The sequence below is a fragment of the Balaenoptera physalus genome, assembly GCF_965194825.1.
Source record: "Balaenoptera physalus genome assembly, chromosome: 7".
In the NCBI taxonomy this organism is placed as follows: Eukaryota; Metazoa; Chordata; class Mammalia; order Artiodactyla; family Balaenopteridae; genus Balaenoptera; species Balaenoptera physalus.
In genome coordinates, this window is record NC_138886.1 from 4810196 (window position 1) to 4829544 (window position 19349).

The 19349-nt window shown below is 55.5% G+C and overlaps 1 pseudogene across 1 annotated transcript; it reads right to left on the minus strand.

Moving 5' to 3' along the window:
• Positions 1-11574: 11574 nt before the first annotated feature.
• On the minus strand, positions 11575-14625 carry LOC309664140 (elongin-B pseudogene; annotated as a pseudogene). Its single transcript, XR_014268422.1, has 2 exons — positions 13709-14625; positions 11575-13593 (listed from the first exon to the last, which is right to left on the minus strand). The product of XR_014268422.1 is annotated as an elongin-B pseudogene (transcript).
• Positions 14626-19349: the final 4724 nt, after the last annotated feature.

Here is a 19349-nt window from a genome sequence, read left to right on the forward strand (position 1 = left end):
GGAGCCAGCCCCGTGTCAGCTGCAGTAGGACCCCCTGTGTGCAGGGCCCTGGGGGCGCGGGGAGGGGCTACGCCCGTGCTCAGAGGACTCGCCTGCTCGCCAGGAGCACGGGGCTGTTTGGAGGGTGAGCTCTGTGCCGGAAAGCACACACCCCACTCCCTTCAATCTGAATTGCCAGGGCTGGGAACCCGAATGTACGGTAGCGGTAGCGTTGAGAGCCATGGACCACAAAGAGGCGGCAGTGGCTGGCCCGGAGGGTGTGGCTGAGGGAGGGCAGACGAGGCTGGGGGATGGGCACGGCTAGAAGCTGCATCACAGATGATGTCCCAGGACGATGGAGCACAGAGGGCCCGGAGCACAGCTGGGCGGCCCAGAACGGGAGAAGGTAGTCCCCAGGTCACCCAGACGCCGGCCGTGACCCAGCGGCCGCTCCCTGGCCTGGGTCTCCGGGAAAGTTACTTCCTCTGAGTTTCACAGCCCTTGTCTGCTAAGTGGTAATAAAACATCCCGTCCCAGCCAGAGCAGCTGGAACCTGGGCGCGGTGGGCTGCCGCGGGGAGCTAGGCCAGCAGCGGCTCCCAGAGGTTTCCTTTCGGGGTCTGGGACTCCGTCCCAGGCGGGGCTTGGGGCCCAGCTGTGCCCTGAGAGGAGGTCACGGCAGGCGGCTCTGGCCCTGTTGTACCTTGTGCTGCTGTGTCTCTCGCTGAAGTGGGTTGAATGGTGGCCCCGCCCCCCCCCAAGATGTGTCCACCCAGAACCTCAGCTCAACCTTATTTGGAATAAGAGGCTTTGCAGCTGTAATTAAGGTAAGGACCTTGAGATCATCTTGAATTAGGGTGGGCCCTAAATCCAGTGACAGGTGTCCTTATAGAAAGGAGAGACACAGATACAGAAACACAAAGGAGAACACAGCGTGTGAAGATGGAGGCAGAGACCGCAGTGATGTGTCCACAAACCAAGGACGGCTGGGGCGTGCCGGAGCCTCCAGACGCTAGGAGAGGGGAAGCAACAGATTCTCCCGTGGAGCCTCCGTCTGCTGACACTTTGGACGCTGGCCTCCTGAACTATGAGAAGACTGTCGTCTTGAGCCACGTGGTCTGTTGGCATCTGCTATGAATACATCGCCCTCCCAGCTCCATCTCCAGCTTCTCTGAGGGCAGGGGTGCCCAGCGGCCGCCCACCCACCTCTGCTCCCCTGCTTTGGCTCTGCCCTGCCCTCCGCTCATCCAGCTGTTGAGGCCTGGACGGAGCAACTCAGGACCTCCTGTTCAGGAGCCAGACCACCCGCCACTGGGACAGGGGCGTGGGCCGGGAGTGGCCGTCTCGTCGGCTCCACAGGAAGCTTGTGATGCGGCTGAAACTGTCCCCACCCAAGGTGACCGTCTCATGACAAGCCTGGCGCTGGCGTCAATTATTCACAAGGAGCATCTTGGAACGCGCTCAAAACACACGGGCCGGGGTTTTTTGTACCCCCTCCCCTGCCTTTAAAGACATTTGTCAGATCTGCGCCTGGCAGAGAAACAGAGAGACGGGGCACTGGGGAGGGGCGGGAGCAGAGCGCCCAGGGCTCCGCCGCCGGCGCGGGCAGAGGGCTCTCACGGCGGCCCCACGGCAGGCCTCGAAAGCCACGTCGCTGCTCCGCGCAGAGAGAGCTGTCGGCCCGCCGCCGGGGGCCTTTGATTCCTCTCTGACAGGGCGCTGACAGATTGATCTGGCGCCCGTACATAATTCATGAGCCCCTGAGCAGCTGTGAATTCTGAGCAGACCTCTTCCACCGCGAAGCTGGGCTGGAGCGAGGGGTTTGGGGAGTGGGTATGGGTGGGGAGACGGGACCTGCCCCTGCCTGTCCCTCTGCTGGTCCCCCCACTGCTGTCGCCCCCAGAGGTTTCTCCAGCAGGTGGGGAAGAGCTAAAGCGGGGTCCCGGGGCTGGGGGAGGGCGGTCCTCGGAAAAGCGCTCCAGGGTCTGCCGTCTCAGAGACAAGGGCCACGGGACACAACCCGCTCCCTCCATGTCAGCCTGACCCCTCAGTCCTGCAGACCCACTAGCTGGATGACCTTGGACAGGTCACACGGGCTGCCTGAGCCCCGCCCTCTCCCTGTAGAATCCCAGTGACAATGTGGGGTGAGGCGCTTTCCCTCCACGGGCGAGCACCTTGGGCCATCGCTGTTAGAGGTGATGGATTCTTCTAGCACATCCCATCTTTTCCACTTGGCTCCCTGGGGGTGATGGCGCCACTTCCTGGGGTCTGGCCACAGACAGGCTTTAAGGACCCAGTTCACACTCGGATCAGGATCCAAACCAAACAGGAATAGAGCCACAGCAGGTGAAGGAGGTCTTTGCAAACGCAGCGTCAAGGAACCTAGAGACAGGGGTTCCCAAGCCCAGTGTACCGTCAGAACCACCTGGAATTTTTACAGTGCAGCACCCGGGCCCCTAGGGATTCCGAGTCGGAGATCTGGGTGGCCAGGAATCCACGCAATCCTCCCAGTCGTGACCCCGGTGGCCACTGCCCGGCCAGAAATGGGTTCCTCAGAAGAGGCCCCGGCACGTTCCACAGAGTATTTTCCAATTGGAGTATGGCTTGAGGTGTTTTTGCGAAACAAGTAGGTTGTCCTTATTTTTCCAATATTTCTTTTTTTTTTTTTTTATAAATTTATTTATTTTTGGCTGTTGGGTCTTTGTTGCTGCGTGCGGGCTTTCTCTAGTTGCAGTGAGCGAGGGGTTACTCTTCATTGCGGTGCACGGGCTTCTCATTGCAGTGGCTTCTCTTGTTGCGGAGCACGGGCTCTAGGCCCGCGAGTTTCAGTAGTTGCGGCACATGGGCTCAGTAGTTGTGGCTTGCAGGCTCTAGAGCGCAGGCTCCGTAGTTGTGGCACACGGGCTTAGTTGCTCCGCGGCATGTGGGATCTTCCCAGACCAGGGCTGGAACCTGCCTCCCCTGCACTGGCAGGCGGATTCTTAACCACTGCGCCACCAGGGAAGCCCCCTCCAATATTTCTGTTTGGTTGAGGACATTGATTTTTTTCCCCCTTTATAGTATTTATTGTTAATAGAATTTTTTTCCAAATTACAAAAGTAATATGTACATAAATGTTTGTTTTATTTTTCTCCACGCTTCTCTGTATTTGATATTTTTCACATTAAAAAAGCAATATATATCCCATGCAAAAAAAAAAAGTGGGAAATAGAAAAGCAGAAAGAGAACTATCTCCCACAATCCCTTCACCCGGAGGTGACGGCCATGAATGAGCGGGTCGGTCTGGGCCTTTCTAGGACTGTGACCCTGTGAACACAGAGACATCCTATTTTATTGCATTTTTTTTTTTTTTTTTTTTTTTTTTTTTTACTGTGGTAAAATATACATAGCACAAAATTTACCATTCTAAGCATTTTTTAAGTGTACAGTTCAGGGGCATTAAGTACATTCACATTGCTGTGCAGCCATCACCACCATCCATCTCCAGACCTTTTCATCTCCCCAAACTGAAACTCTGCCCCACTAAACACTAATTCCCCGTTTCCCCTCCCCCAGCCCCTGACAACCACCATTCTACTTCCTGTCTCTGTGGATTTGATTTCTCTAGGGACCTCATACACTTGGAATCGTACAGTGTTTGTCCTTCTGTGTCTGGCTTGTTTCACGTAGCAAAATATCCTCCAGGTTCATCCAAGCTGTAGCATGAGTCAGGATTTCCTTACTTTTTAATGCTGAGACATCCTATTTATGAAATGAAATTATGTCGTGTGGTACAGACTGCTCTGTACCCACTTCTTTTTCTCACAGCGTTAGATTGCAAACATTCTCCCGTCAGAAAGTGAAATGTAACTTGCCTCCTCCTACCTCTTCTCCCACCAGTTACACCCTCCTGGAAGCAGCCCTGGCCCAGGAGCAGCAAGCTCTGATCCTCTGTGTCGGGGGTCCTCAAGGCCACCCCCAGGACAGGTGATTCACTGAAAGGCTGGCAGGACTCAGCATATAGTTGTATCACAGCTATGACTTATTACAGCAAAAGGACACAAAGCAAAATCAGCAAAGGGGAAGGCGGATGGGACAAAATCCAGAAGAAGCCAGGTGCGAGCTTCCAAGAGTCTTCTCCCAGTGGAGTCATGCAGGATGCTCTTGTAGTGTTGTCCCCCAGGGACGCTCCTTAGAGACTCAGCACCCAGAGTTTTTCTTGGCAGCTGGTAACGTAGCCACCTTCTGCCCAGCACGTGCCAGAAATCCAGATTCCCCGGGACTTCCCTGGTGGTCCAGCAGTTAAGACTCCACGCTCCCAGTGCAGGGGGCCCGGGTTTGATCCCTAGTCAGGGAACTAGATCCCGCATGTTGGTGCAAACCACATGGTTTGCACCAACAATTTGGGCACAGTGAGCCACTCTTATACATTAGGGAGTGGTGGGCACTCTCCCAAAATCGAGGTTCCCAGATGCCAGTCCAAGGCCCACCTTGCATGCAGGCCTTTCAAAGGGTAGCTGTCTCAGGCCTGCTATGGCACAGCTACCTCTTTCCTGCACACACACCAAAGTCTAGGGTTTTTAAAGTCCAAGATTTAAAACAAAATTGAAGACCATCTGGCCATGATGGGCCCCTCTCCCACAGGCCGACTCAGCTGGGGCAGAACAGCTGTATCTTTAGGGCAGGTGGGCAAGGTTTAGAATGGCCATTATTTTATTCTTGTGAATTAGCTGTAAATTTGAAAGTTGGAAGAAGTCTAATGAAGACACCCAAGACCTTTACACTGAAACATACAAAATGTTATTGAGAGAAATTAATGAGGTTATAGAGGAATATACTATGTTCATGGATTGGAAAACTATAATACTGTAAATATGCTTTCCCCCTGATTAATACCTAAACTCAATGCAATGCCAACCAAAATCCCAGTGGGTTTCTTTTTGGTAAAAATTGACAAGCTGATGTAAAATTTTATATGGAAAAGCAAAGAGCCAAGAACAAACAAGAAGATCTTGAAAACAGAGCAAGATGGCACCTATTATGAGGCTGTGGTAATTAGGACAGCATGGGATTGGTATGAGGATAGACATTCTAACCAATGGAACACAGAGAGATTCCAAAAACAGAAGCTCCCCCCGCCCCCACCCAACACAGTCAGCAGGGGCACCCCTACAGGATAATGGTGAAAGGAAGTCACCTCGAAAACATACCTCACAAATTACAAAAAACACACTCCACACGGATCACAGCTCTACATGTGAAAGGTAAAGCAATAAAGCATTTAGAGGATACATCTTTGTGACCTCAGAATAGGCAAAGATGTCTTAAACATGGCAAAAAAAAAAAAAAGCACTAACCATAAATTTAAAAAATTAATAGATTGGACTGTTGTAAGAATATCTACTCAACAGAAGAACCTACTAAGAGAAGGAAAAGGTAATCCACAGAATAGAAGTTATTTGCAGTAAAAGGACTTGTATTTAAAACATGCCTATAAACCAGTAAGAAAAAGACAAACATACCAGGAGAAAAAAGGGCCAGAACCATGGCCCAGAAAAATGGTCAATAACCATATAACAAGGGGCTCAACCTCACTGGCCATCGGGGAAATGCAAAGAGCAGCCATGGTGTGATCCCACTACACACCCTCCAGAACAGCTAAAATGAAAAGATGGAGAATACCAAGAAGTTGGCAAGGATGTGGAACTGCTGCTGTCATGCATTGCTGGTGGAAGGTAGATTGGAACAACACTTTGGAAAACTGTGTGGCAAATCTAATAAAGCTGAACATACGCATACCCAATGACCCAGCGATTCTGCTCCAACCAGAAACGCATAAACATGTTCAGGAAAGACATGCCTCAGACCATTCATAGCATGTTTATAATTACCCAGAGGCCCAACAACAGTAGCATGGGTAAAATGTCGTATTCTCACCCAAAGGAATACTATACAGCAATGAGAATGAGTCATCTACCATGACAGGCAACAACATGGGTGAATCTCCCAGGCATGATTTTGAGTGATACGGGTCAGACACAAAGAGGACATGCTGTATGATTTCACTTACAAGAAATGCACACATAGATGGGAGGGGCCTTCTGGGGTGCTGGTTACACGGGCGTCCAGTGTGTATAAATTCATACACGCGTGGGTACTCATTCACATACTCATGTACGCTCTGGGCACTTTTCTGTGTGTGTTATACTTAAAGGCAAACAAACAAAAACTGGGGGGAAAAAAGGTGGGGCATGCTCTGGGTTACCATACCCCACCAGGAGCCTTCTTCCTTATTTGACATTGTGACCTCTGACCTGGGTGACCTCTGAGGTGCCTTCACCTTGTCCCTGGAGGCCTCCAGTAGAATGTATTTGTTCCCAGCTGCAGTCCAGACTCATGCCAACAAGCCAGTGGATCAAAGTGTCATATTTTTTGCTACATTCTAAAGGTTCTGGCAGTCCAGAAAGTTCTAAAACCTCCTGGGTGAGACCCAGCCCAGGCTCAGGGTCCAGTTCCAAGACTAGGAGTCCGAGAGGGACCAAGGGAAGGAATTGGGAAGACCCCACCTACACCTCCCCTGGGATAGAGGCTCCAGCTCCCTCCTGACCCGGGGCTGGCCCTATAGCCTTACACACCAAAGCCAGGGCAGCCCAATCCCACCACAGTTGCGTCTAGTAGCAGAAGCTTTAGAAGCCAGCAGCAATAATCCCAGCCCTGCCTCTTACTGACTGTGTGACCCCCGGCAAGTCACGTACCCTCTCTGGACTTCCATCCCCTCATCTGTGACTAGTAACACCACCCATTGATGGGGCTGTTGCCGAAATTAACCTGAATCACTTAGCACAGAGCCTGGCACGAGGTCAGCCCCCGGCACGTGGCACCTGGCACGTCACTGTGATTACCATCACCATGACCTTTCTTACTCTCCTGTTCATTTCCACTTCCAGATTCCTCTGCTCTGGATGAGGACCGTGAGCTCCCGTTTCCTGAGCCCTGTAAGGTAGGACAAACAAAGGCGGAAAACCGATTTCCGAGACGAACTCTTTTTAGCCAATATGGTCAGCGCAGCTAAGCAGGTCCAGTGCCGTACTTGCACACTTGTTCCTTCCTTTCTCTGACACACGTAATATACCCTCGATGTCACAAGGACCTGCGCTGCCTCCCAACACCCACAGCGGGTCGGGGAAATGCACCTCTGCACGCTTCACGGAGGAAGATTTATTATTGCAGCATTGAGATGCAGAAGCAGCCCGAGGCCGTGGTTTGGGAGCCAAAGGCAGCTGGAGCTTGCATTTCATTTGGCTCTTATGAAAATGGTGCAGTAGATTCCGAATGGCCCTCCTCGTCTTCAGATCCCAGGGCAGTTCTTCTATGATAATACAGACCAGCTCCAAAAGCTGTTCTCTGGAAAGGTTTATTAAAACCCCCAGCATTCTCCCTGCTGTGGCTCAGGCTAAAACCCAAAGTGCAGAAAGCCTTGGGCACCAGGGCATCACCACTAATGCCCAGTGGATGCGCCAACTCAGGTTCTCAAAGGCTGTCACAGTCCCCTAAGTCCCTCCATGAAGTCCCCAGACTGTAGCTCTAGGACCGATGGGCCTGTAAGGCCCCCAGGGAAATCAAATTGACTTCTTGACTGCCAGGGTAGAAAGGCGTCCGTCAGCTCAGGGCTAGCAGGGTATAATCCAGCAGGGCAACGTGTGACAGGCAGGCCGCTGCTCCCCTGCCCACACCCTTGCCAGACATTGCTAATCAACCCCAGTGCCCTTTCCCACTGGGCCCAAACATGGCTTCTGAATCCTTCTTAGCCCAGGGCTCCAGGCAGCCAGATCGACGCGTGGCAGGCAGCCAGTGAAATGTCTGCCATCCCCGGTCAGGAGGAAGAACCCCAGGCTCTAGATCTACCCGATTACCCGTGATACCTCGAGGTGGTCATTGAACTCACTGGCCTCTATTTTCTGGTCTCTAAAACGGGGATGAATTCAGGGGCGGCGCTGGTCATTCATCTGGCTTCGAACGCTCCCCATTGGCTAAGAGCCAGTTCCTGCCATGGCTGTGAGGCCCTGGGCCACTTCCAGGCCTCTGTTTCGTAAGGTGGGGACAGTGTCAGGCCCATCTCAGAGGTGCATGCGTAGGAGGCACTTAGCCTGGTCCCTGCAAGTCAGAAGTGCTGAAAAAACGGGGGGCAGCATTGCTGTTTCCTTACTCAATGTACTGAAGGGCGATCTTGCATCATTCATGCCACTAAATCAGCCTAAGAATAAGAGTCAGTCTCTTCCTCCCTTCCCCCTCCTTCCCTGTCCCCAGTGTGTCCGACACACGCAGAGGAAAGACTGGTCCATCTCGGGATGCTGACCGGGAACTTGGGAAGCTGCTTGGACCCCGTCAGGCCCTCAGAACCGGATGGTTCACTGTGAAGGGTCCACTATTCCATGGATGTGAAATGACCTGCGCCCCCTCCACCCCTCCACCCCTCCATATGCCTCATGGCAACTGCTTGGAGTGTGGCAGGGCCCAGAGGGGTAAAGGTGCTCAGTGGAGCTGAGGGCAATCCAGGAAGGCTTCCTGGGGGAGGAGAGGTGGGCCCCACCTGGGACAGGGTCATAGGAGTGTGACCCTTGGAGTGGCCACCATAGTGGCCACTTGGTCTCCTAATTACTTCTTCTACCAGGATGGTGTCAAACCCCAGAAGAAGATGGCATTGAGGGAGGGGAGGAAACCCTGGCCATTTCACGGGAAAAGCACTGTTCCCGGGCCATGACAGCGTGTGATGACATCCATGGGGACACAGCCAGGCCACCTCCCTCACTCCTGCTTAATGGCCAAGGAGGCCCCCCTACCTTGCCTCTCTTTCCCCTCCCCTTCTCCATCTCCCTGCTTTCCCTCCTCATCTTGCCCTTCTGCTTGTCTGTAGGAAGGGGAAACAGGGACAGAGATGCCTGTCACCCAGCTGTGCCCTCGCCATCTCCCTCTCCACGCCAGGCCCTGGTCAGCCTTCCCCCTCCGCCTTCTGGGCAGAGACAGGCGGCTCCCCTCCCGGGTATCGGGGGAGCCTGGGCCGCCTCCCAGTGCCCTCCGCCTAAGAATGTTTGGAAGCTGCCTCTGGGTCGCTGCCAGGAGCTCTGCACAGACTGGCAGGTTGGCCAGGGTCGCTGCTCCTGCAGGCAGGTCCTGGAAAATTCCACCCGTCCCATGGCCTCAAGATGCTGGCTGTCCAGAGCTCCCCCCTCCCCAGTGCTCTCACCGGCCAGGCCCTCCGGAACACCAGCCGCACCGGGAGAAGGCAGCTTGGCTTGTGGAGAAACATAGGTTCTGGGGCACAGTGACCTTGGCTGAGTCCCTCGGCCTCGCTGGGCCTCCACTCCCTCTAGAAGCCAGTCCAGCCATGAGCACGGTTGGCCAGTCCAAGGTCAAAAAGTTAGGTATTTTCTCAAAGCAACCAGGTTGGTAGGAGTCTGGAAATGTCTGCCCCTCCCCAGGCCTCGAGCTGTAGTCCCGTAGCCCTCCTGCTGCTGCTGGGGAGACGAGGTTTTGGAGCTGATGAATTTTTCGAACACTCTGCCAGCTCCTGGAATAGAAAGTAAGCACAGCTGCAGCAGCAGCAACTAGGAAGGGCAGGGCGTGCCGCATGCCGGGCACCACCCTAAAGGCTTCACCTATGGAGCCCATGTGGTCCTCAGAGCAGTCCTGGGGGATAGGAATCGGCACCAGTTACCACCCAGATTTCACAGAGGAGGAAGCTCAGAGAGGTCAAGAGGCTTATCCAAGGTCACACAGCCAGGGAGTGGGGAAGCTGGGATTTCACGCCTTATCTTGGGGGAACACCAGCCCCTCCTCACTCTCCCTCCTCCCACCCCCTCATTCGTCACATTCAGCCTGAAAATCTCTTGCCCCAAGAGCCAGTCCTGAAATGTCACCGTTACTGCCCAGTTCCCATGGCTAGTGGCAAAGTCTTTCTCATCAACGCTGCCTCCTGCTGGGGAGAAGCCGTTCTGTGCCTGAATTCTGCCGTCGGAAGGGGATTGGGATCCCCTCCTAAGACCAGAGAGAGGGACCCTGCTTCTAGGATGGAGGTGAGGGGACAGGAGCACAGTGCAGGGAAGCTGTGGGCTGAGAGTCGGGAACCGAGACTATTAAGGACCTGTTTCGTGCCAGGCAGTTTTGTGTGTGTCTTCTCATTGCGCGCGGTAGGGATTTCCACCCCCAACCCACAGATGAGGAAACTGAGCCTCCAGAGGTTAAGTGAGCCCCTCGAGATTGTGCTGCTGGCTTCCGTCCCAGCTGGGCATCTCCTGGGGTCTGAGCAGCTCTGGGGAAGCCATGGGCTCCCGGGGGCAGCAGGTCCGGCTTCCTGCAGGGTGCCCAGCCCCCCTTGTTCTTCCCAAAGGCTCCGCTGGCCCTGGACGCAGAGGGGCCGCTGGTGAGTGCCAGTAGCTCCTCTCAGAGTCATCGGGCTGGACTGGAGCCACTGCCACCGACTGTGCCTGCAGCCCGGAGCCTTCCAGGTCTCCACAGGGCCCCGCCTGCCCGGCCAGCTCAGGGCAGCTGCCGCTTTGCATGGCTCCGGGGCAGCCAGAGGAGGTCTCCTGCTCCCACCCTGGGGCAAGAGTAAACAGCATCCAGGCCTGCAGAGAGAGAGAGACTGGCAGAATCGCTGGCCCCACTGCCAGCCAAGCCCGCCCCATGCCAGGCCCTGCACCCAGGGCTCCTTGTCCTGTATATTCTCACTGACTCCTCCCACTGCCCTGTTCAGGGAACAGGTGACACCACCTCTCAGAGAGAGAGGTTACCTGACTTACCTGAAACCACCACTAAGTCAGTCAATGGCAGAATGGAAATTTGAACCCAGGGCCGGGTCTAGGAACACTCTCTAAACCACTGAACCCCCTTGTCAGGAATTCTGGCCACTCCAAGGAGCACGGGCTCCTGCTCTGGTGGCATCACTCTTTCCTTTGAGAAAGCCTGTGAGCCAAGCCTGTGCTGGCCTCTGGGGATAAAACAGTGACCAAGTAAGACAACGTCCCCTCTCCCGGGAATCCTACAGCCAGGCGGGCACATGGCACATGATTCAGAGTGTGGCATCAAGCTGGGAGTCCTGCTCTGAGGGAAAGTGGTGAGGTTTGGTGAGAACCCAGGACGAAGGGCCCTGGGCCAGCCTAGGAGTCAGGGAAGGCAGGAAAGGAAGGCTCGATTTGACATCTGATCATGTCGGCATCAAAAGACAGAGGTCGGCAGCTGGGGGAGGGGAGGAGAGAGCCCTGGAGCAGAGGGAACCGTGTGTGCAAAGGCCCTGTGGTGAGGGGTCACGGACATGGAGGATTCAGGGAACCACAGGCCAGGGCAGCTGGAAGGCAGGGCCGGGCTCTGATAGGACGTGGTGAGGGTCCTAAAAACAGCAGGGTTTGTTGGAGATTTGTTGAGCACATTAACAAGTCGACTGTCCTGCGAGGTGTCTCCCCTGCAGAAATGGCCCCCAGTGTAGTGTCCTCTGCCCGCTTCCTTTGCTGACAGATGTTGTCTCTCTGCTACTGGGGGCCGCCCGCTCTCACAGGAGCCGAGGCCTTCTCTGCTTAGCTGCGGGCCGGGCACAGACCCCTTCGTGTCTGCCTGTTGCTGGAAGAGCTCTGTCTGAGCAAGACGTCTGGTTTTCGCAGCCACTCTTCTGACCCCCACGAGGGATTCTGCTTACTCTTTGCTGGAGCCTGGCCTCTGGGTGGCGCCTGCCCTCGTGAGCTCCCGTCTTTAGGCACACACCCTCTCACAGAGAAGTCAGGTGACGGCCCAGCAGCAAGCATCCCCCCCCCCACCGCCCGCTGCCACCGCTCCACACACACCCCCTCCAGCAGCGTGTCCGGCCTTGGGGAATCCCAGGGCGCTGCCATCCGCTAGCTGCCGTGTGGATGTCCTCCCAGGGTCCCACCAAGAGATTGAACACCCATAGGTGACCAGTCCTGGTGACGCCCTGGATCCCTCCCTGGGCGCTTGTTCAGCATCCCACAATTAATGACAAGTTATTAATTATTAATGACAAGTGTCGAGTACTGTGCTCAAGGGGCCCGTGGGCGAGACGTCCAGGTGAAGAAAAGCTCACACGACCATGGACCAAGTGCTAAACCTGAAACAGGCCCGGAGTGCTGTGGGTCCAATGTTCCAACCTTGAGCAACGTGGTGGAAAACGCCTTCCTTGCATTTAGCTGACAGCCGTCTCCTTTTCGCTTTCCGCCTCCTGATACTAATTCAAACGCCATCCAGGCTCCTTGGCTGCAGGATCCTAGATTCATTCTGGAGGCAGGACCCAGAAGGGCAGTCAAGAGGCCTCTCTTCCACCGAGGGAAAACAGAACACTCACAAAACTAGTTGTCAAGCAGATTCATGCTAAGCTGGTTTGGTTTTTTTAATTGGCCAGGGGCCTAGAATCCGACTGGCAGCAATGGAGCGGACAGATGGGATCCTATATGAAGCTACTGACGCATTCAACTTAGAAAGAGAAGAAAACCTTATTAGTCAAGGTTTCAAAGGCTGCGACTTCACAGGAAGCCTTCTCCGGCCCAGCCAGCTGGGCCTGCATCCCTGGCTGGTACCGCCCGGCTTTGCCAGGCCCTGCTCGAGGCTCCCAGCGTCTCAGCCCGGTGCCAGCAGCCGAAAGCCGGCCCCATTCTTGTCCCCCAAGAGCTGCTGCTTCCTGAGTCCCCGGGGGCTTCTGTCTGCCCTCCCGCGGGCTGGACCAGGCAGGAAGCTCTCCACAGCCACTCTCACTGTCCCATCCTTGCTCTGAGCTCAGAGTCACCTGTTCTAGGTTGAAGTGTGTCCCCCACCCAAATTCATATTTTTTTGGAGGGGACACCGAAATCTCTTTTATTGCGGCGGGGAGTGGAGTGGCCTCTCACTGCACGGGTTGGTCATTGGCGCGGCTTCCTGAGTCCCGCGGCTTCGTCACAGCCAGAAGCTCCCGTGCGCTGGAGAAGGGCTGGATGCGCAGGGCCTCAAAGGCTTCGTGTGCCCTGAAGGCTAGCCCCGCAGCGGCTGGGGCCCGAGGCTGTGCCGTCTGGCTGGTGAAGCCACACTCGCCCGGTGTCTTGCCATCGTCCGGAAGCCGGTTGTCCTAGTACAGCCGCTGCTCGTCTGGCGGCCGCTTGAGGATGCCCTCGACGGCGCGTTTCAGCTCAGACACGGCGCTTGATTCCCTGGCGTCCGTGAAGATGGTGGTCTTGGGGCGCCAGATCATGCGGCACACGTCCATCGCAGCTGCTGCCGCTTCCCCTCGATGCGCCGGCGCGGCTGCGCTTCCGGATTCATATGTTGAAGTCCTAACCCCGAGTATCTCAGAGTGTGACCTTGTTTGGAGACAAGGTCTTTGTTGAGGTCATAGTTAAAGTGAGGTCCTTAGGGCGGGCTCTACTCCAAGATGATGTCCTTACAAAAGGGGGACACGTGGACACAGACACACGCACAGAGAGAAGAGACTCAGGTAGAAGGCGGCCGTCCACAAGCCAAGGAGAGAGGCCTGGGGCAGATCCTTTCCTCGGGGCCCTCGGGAGGAACCAGTCCTGCCGACACACTGATCTCAAGCTTCTGGCCTCCAGACAAATGTCAGTTGTTTGAGCCGCCCGGTTTGCAGTACTGTGTCAGAGCAGCCCTGGCAAAGGAAGACATGACCTTACCCAAGAGGCCCCCCATCTCATGGGCTCCACCCCCCAGGATCCCAGCATGTGGCCTGGACACGGACATCTGCCCAGCCCAGGGATGCTCACCAGGCCTGCTCTCCTGTCACGCCCACCCGGCCCCCGCCACGGCCATCCACTGGTCCGTGGATCCCCTCGCTGTGGCCAGGTGGAAATGTCCCTTCCGAGGAGCTGGAGGAGTGGTCTGGGCTTGACTTCGTCGTCACCTTCTGGGAGCCCTGGAGGAGGCGTCCCAACCCGCAGGGCTGAGCCAGGCACCCTGGGGCGGAGCCTGGGAGCACCGTGAGTCCAGATGCCTCACCGCGCCCGACGTCTGCACGCCTGCAGTGTTCCGGGTACTGGGCAGCACTACCGCTGACACTAGGATGGACGAGACGGGGCTTCCCCGTGGTTGCGGGACTCACAGTAATCCTTTACGTTTGTTTTCAAGGCACATGCTTTCGGGAGGTCAGTAAGCAAAGCGTATTATACAGCGCTGTGTCCTCGCTCACCAGGGTGAAAACTACCAAGCCGGTCGTCCTTCTACGCTCATCGTGACGGCCCACTCCACGCCACACGTCAGCGATCTCGCTTCAGCCCTTCAAAGATCCTTTCAGGCTGGTTACTGTCATCCCACGTCACAGGTGAGGAAGGCGATGCTCAGGGAGGCTGTGAGCTTGCAGAAGGTGACAGAGTTGCTAAGGGACCCACTTGGGGTTCAAACTGGACCCCAAAGTTTGTGCTGAGACCACCCTGGCATGCTCCCTCTCCAGGCTCGGCCCACGTGCTCTGCACAGGGTGTCATTCTGAGGACGAGGAGGGACAGTTCCACCAGGCCGTGGGCTCTGGGGTCACCCCCTACCCCCAACCTCTCTCAGAGCACCTGGCGTTTCCGAATTTTGCTTTATGAAAAAGTTTCGAGTCGCACAGCCACTGAGCAAATAGAAGAGTGGCTTCGTCTTACAGTGTATGGAGCTAGTTTTCCGTACTCTTGACAGCTTCAAATCATTCTCCTCCGGGAGTTGGGAGGGGGGACAGGCAGCCCCCGTCCCACTACACAGTGTTTGTGCTGGACCACAGGTGTGGATAAACCAGGGACCCCGCCCTCAGCCCCCCATGGCTGTTTGACAGCCGTCACACAAAACTCTCAGGTCCTGTGTGGGTGCATATCAAGGTCTGTGGGCGCCCCAGGGCTGGGCCTGGACCTTCCAGCCACGCCCGGCTTTTCCGTCGCCCACACCCCAGCAGCTGCCGCTCTTCTCTGCGGGACAATGCGGGTGAAAGTACTTGGAAAGAGGAAGGAGAGTTCAGCTTAAGGGGGCTTCCAATCCAGGTGGGCAGAGGGGCTGGGAGGGTGGGGGAGATGATGAAGAGTTTGGGGAGGCAAGGGCCCCCCTCTTTTCTGACTCGGACAAAGCTTTCTTAGGAAACACTGCACTGAATCTCCCCATTTAGAAGCGAGGAAAACTGAGGTCCACTGGTCGCAGTGGAAGGTCCTGGGCCAAGCCAGGTGAGGGGCCTCCCCCTACACTCCCCCAGTCCCGGCCCACTTGGGCACTGGGAAGCCTCAGCTCCCCCCGACCCTTGCCCTGCCCCTCCTCTCCCCAGGTTCCCATTTCCCATCAGGCTCGCTGATCCATTCAGGTCAGAGCCACCGGCCAGAGGCCAGGCAGAGAGGTCACTGCTAACTGTATGCTAATGACAGCAGGGACCAATCAATCTCCCCCTTAATCAGGCAATCAATGTGCACTGCAGGTGTGTCCGATCCAGGCCTGCAACTGAGGAGTAGGGAAGGGGGAGGGAGGGGAGGGAGGGGAAGAGGAGGAAAGGGAGGGGGAGAGGAGGCTGGGTAGTCGGGGAGCTCCCTCCCCGCCCCGTCCTCTTCTCCATCCCAGAGAGAGTCGGCTGCAAATTGAAATCACTGCTCAGGAAAGAACTGAGGGGGGAAAGAGAAAGGGAAAAAAAGATGGCATCTTTTTAATCAGGCTCAGAGCTGCAGTCGCTAATGAATTCAAGGTTCTCGGGAATTCCAGGGCAAGTCAGGGTGGATGGAAGCCAAAACACTTCCTCCTTCCCCTCCCCTGCGTCCCCGCTTGGGACTGGAGAACCAGGAGGTTCCCCGCGTCCTCCTGCCTTTTAGAGTTGGAAGGGTCACCCAAGGTCACGGCCAGGCCCCTCCCGCCCAGGACTCCTCTGTCAGGGTCCCTCTCAGCCTTGCTTTAGGAGGGACTGTTCTTAGGAGAGGTGCCAACAGGCTGTTTCCTGGTTCTTTCTCTGAACAGCCCTCCTCTGCACCCGCTGGAGTTTTCAACCTTTACCACTGATTGCGTACCTACTGTGCACCGGCTTTAGATACAACAGCGCCCTGAGTTCTCACAACTCCCTCATGTATGTAACCTAGTTGCTAAGATTATCCCATTTTACAGATGAGAAAACCAAGGCTCAGTCAGGATCATGGAATCTGCCAACATTTCAGCCGAGGTGGGAGGGCGGGGACACGGCCCCCTGGCCTCCAAATTCCCTTCCCAGGAGCCCCGCAGCCACTCCGGCTCCAAGATCCTGGTTAGGATCATGGCACCCCCCCACCCCCCATGCTCTGAGGTGCCCTGATGCTGCCCCCCAGCTCTGCAGCTCCTCAGCCCCCCATCACCTGCCTCAGCATTGCCCCTTTTACAGATTAGCCTAGGATTCAGATCTAATTGTCTGTGGAGTTCCTTCATTTCCAAAGTGTGAAGGTACCGAGTTATGGCAGTTGGCACTTAGGCTGTGTTTGTTCCTTAGCGGCTGTGTGCTTATAAGCAAGTTGCTGGCTGTCTCTGGGCTCAGCAGGCAATGTGTGGCGTGACCCAGCTACCAGGCCCTGGCCCACTGTAAGGCCTTCCCTGTGCCTCACTTCCCCATCTCGACAGATGAGTCACCTGAGACCCAGAGAGGTTAACTAACTTGCCCAGAGTCACCCAGCAAACCCAGGGCAGCACAGGCGCTGAGCACGTCTCTGTGCCCAGAAAACCCGAGAACCTTCCACTCCCACCTCTTCTCTTCGCCGCCCCCAGAGCTGTCAGATGGAGGGGCAGAATGAAGAACTGGCCAGAGAAGGAAAGGGGTAAATGATGCTGGTTAAGGAATTCATGGCCTGGGAGACGTATTCCCAGGGCAGCTCCTTTCAAAAGTTCTGTCGTTAAGGGCTCTACGCAGGGAAACTACGCAAAAACTGAGGTTCCAGCCCATGCCCATGAGGGGAGAAGGTGGGCCTCATCTGCTTCTCCATCAGGCCTGCCTGGCCTGACCTCCCTTCCAGAGTGGCATGCTCTCCCACCGTGCACAGACACACTCACACGCACGCAGATATAGCCTTGGGAGGCCCCGGCCCCCAGCCTGAGAAACCCCACCCGGGGCAGCTTAATCGCGGTGGCAGGGGTCGCTCCCGGCCCCTCTACCCAGGAAAGACCTCGGCCTGGAGGGACGGCAGCGAGGCACTAGAGCTTCGCTGTCCGAGGTGACCGCCAGCTGCCGCATTTGAATTAGAACTAATTTAACGAAATAAATGTGAGCAGAGTTTACGTTTCTGTCACGTAACTGAAGCGCACCGTCCATTGGCTCAGCTGCACTTGTCACACCTCAGGTGGTCAGTAGCCACACGTTATAACTGAGGCTGAGCCTGAGAGCCGCTGCCCGCCCCGGCCGGCCGTGCAGACACAGCACATCAGAAGGTGCTACTGGACAGACTGTCTCCTAGAGACGTGGCTTTTCGTCTTCCTGGGTCTGCTTCACTCTTCTCTCTCGTTGGATATTCCTCTGTTTGCTCCTCTGGTACGTGGTCCAACATGACCGTCAGCAGCACTTCATCACGCCCTCTCCGCTAACACGTCACCCCAGTCCCTCCTAGGTCAGAATCCCAGGAGAGAAAGGCGGATGGCTCAGCCCCATCTGCAGATGAGCACGGGCTCCCCGGTGCAGGCAGCGGTGCCCAGGGTGTCAGGGCTGTGCCTGGGAACCCAGGGCTGCGGGCAGGGTCTCCTCAGAAGGGATAGGGCTCCAGGGGCCAAAGCACTGAGAATACGAGCGAGCGAGAAGGGACACCATATGTAAATGCCACTGGGGAGGGGGAGGGGGGGACATGCCTCCCTGCCGAAGGTCCCATATTACCAGCAACTCTAGGAGAGAGGTCCTCTTGATCACGTTTTACAGATAAGAAAACTGAAGCTTGGGGAGGGAGAGTTAAGTAATTTATCCAGCATCACACAGCCAGTAATTGACAAACCCTCAAGGTCACGTTCCCTAAGATGATCGTCCTGAGAACAAGCCTGCCTCTCCAAGACCAACAGGCTGGCACCAGTACGGGCTGCCCATGGGCTTCCCTCTCCCCACACTCAGGTCTTCTTCCTATTTTATCTCCCATGAGGAGAGAAGGGTCCCCACCACTCTGTAAAAGTAACCTCACCCAGACCACACTTCAAGGTCACCAGGCCTAAGTGACTGTGGTCCTGCAGGAGCCCTGGCCTGGAGACAAGTCTCCTTCCCAGGGTGTGCAGGGCACAGGGTGAGAGGACAGACTGGCAGCCGTGTTTCTGCTGCTGCCAGAACCGGAGCTCCGGGCAGTGTGTATTCACGACCCCCAACCTCGGTAACTCAACACACTGAAGGTTTCTTTCCTGTTTGTGGCACATTCCAATGAAGCTTATTGCAGGAGGGGAGCCTGTGCTCCGCAGTCATCCAGGGACCCAGGCTTCTTCCAACTAGTGGCTCCACCATCCCCCAGAGCAGGAGTCAGCAAGCTTTTTCTGTAAAGGGCTAGATAGCAAATATTTTAGGCTTTGCAGGCCATACAGTGGCAACTACTCAATTCTGCCATTGTGGTATGAAAGCAGACATAGACAACACAGAAAGGAATGAGCATGACCATGTTCCAATAAAACTTTATTTACAAAAACAGAGGGAGGGTCATAGCTTTCCCATCACTGCCCTAGAGCCTTGGAGTCCCTCATTGGGCCCGCTGTATCTGATGAGGAAACCAAGAAAGAGAAAGCTATGGGGGATCGTACAGGAGGCTTTGGGGGCCAGGCCTGGAAGTGGCATACATTACTTCCACCCACAGAAATAAGTGCTTATTTTTGCATGACACTGAGATTTGGGGGTTGTTTTTTATGCAGCATTATTGTAGCAATAAACGATACACTCTTTTTTTTTTTTTTGGCTGCTTTGGGTCTTCATTGTTGGATCTTCATTGCTGCACACGGGCTTTCTCTAGTTGTGGCGAGCGGGGGCTTCTCTTCGTTGCAGTGCGTGGGCTTTCTCATTGCGGTAGCTTCTCTTGTTTCGGAGCTCGGGCTCTAGGCACGCAGGCTTCATTAGTTGTGGCACACGGGCTCAGTATTTGTGGCTCGCGGGCTCCAGCTCGCAGGCTCATGGCCTGCCCAGTAGTTGTGGCACACGGGCTTAGTTGCTCCACGGCATGTGGGATCTTCCCGGACCAGGGCTCGAACCCGTGTGCCCTGCATTGGCAGGCGGATTCTTAACCACTGCGCCACCAGGGGAGTCCTGTAGGTGGATTCTTAACCACTGTGCCACCAGGGAAGTCCCGACGATACACTCTTGTTCTCTCCATTTTGAAGATGGAAAAAAGGAGGTTATTTGCTCAAGGTCTGACAGCTGGTAAATGGCAAAGCCACTCCAGGAGAGCCAAAGCTTTTGTCTAAAGATTCGACATCTGCTTGATCCCCTCAACTATAAT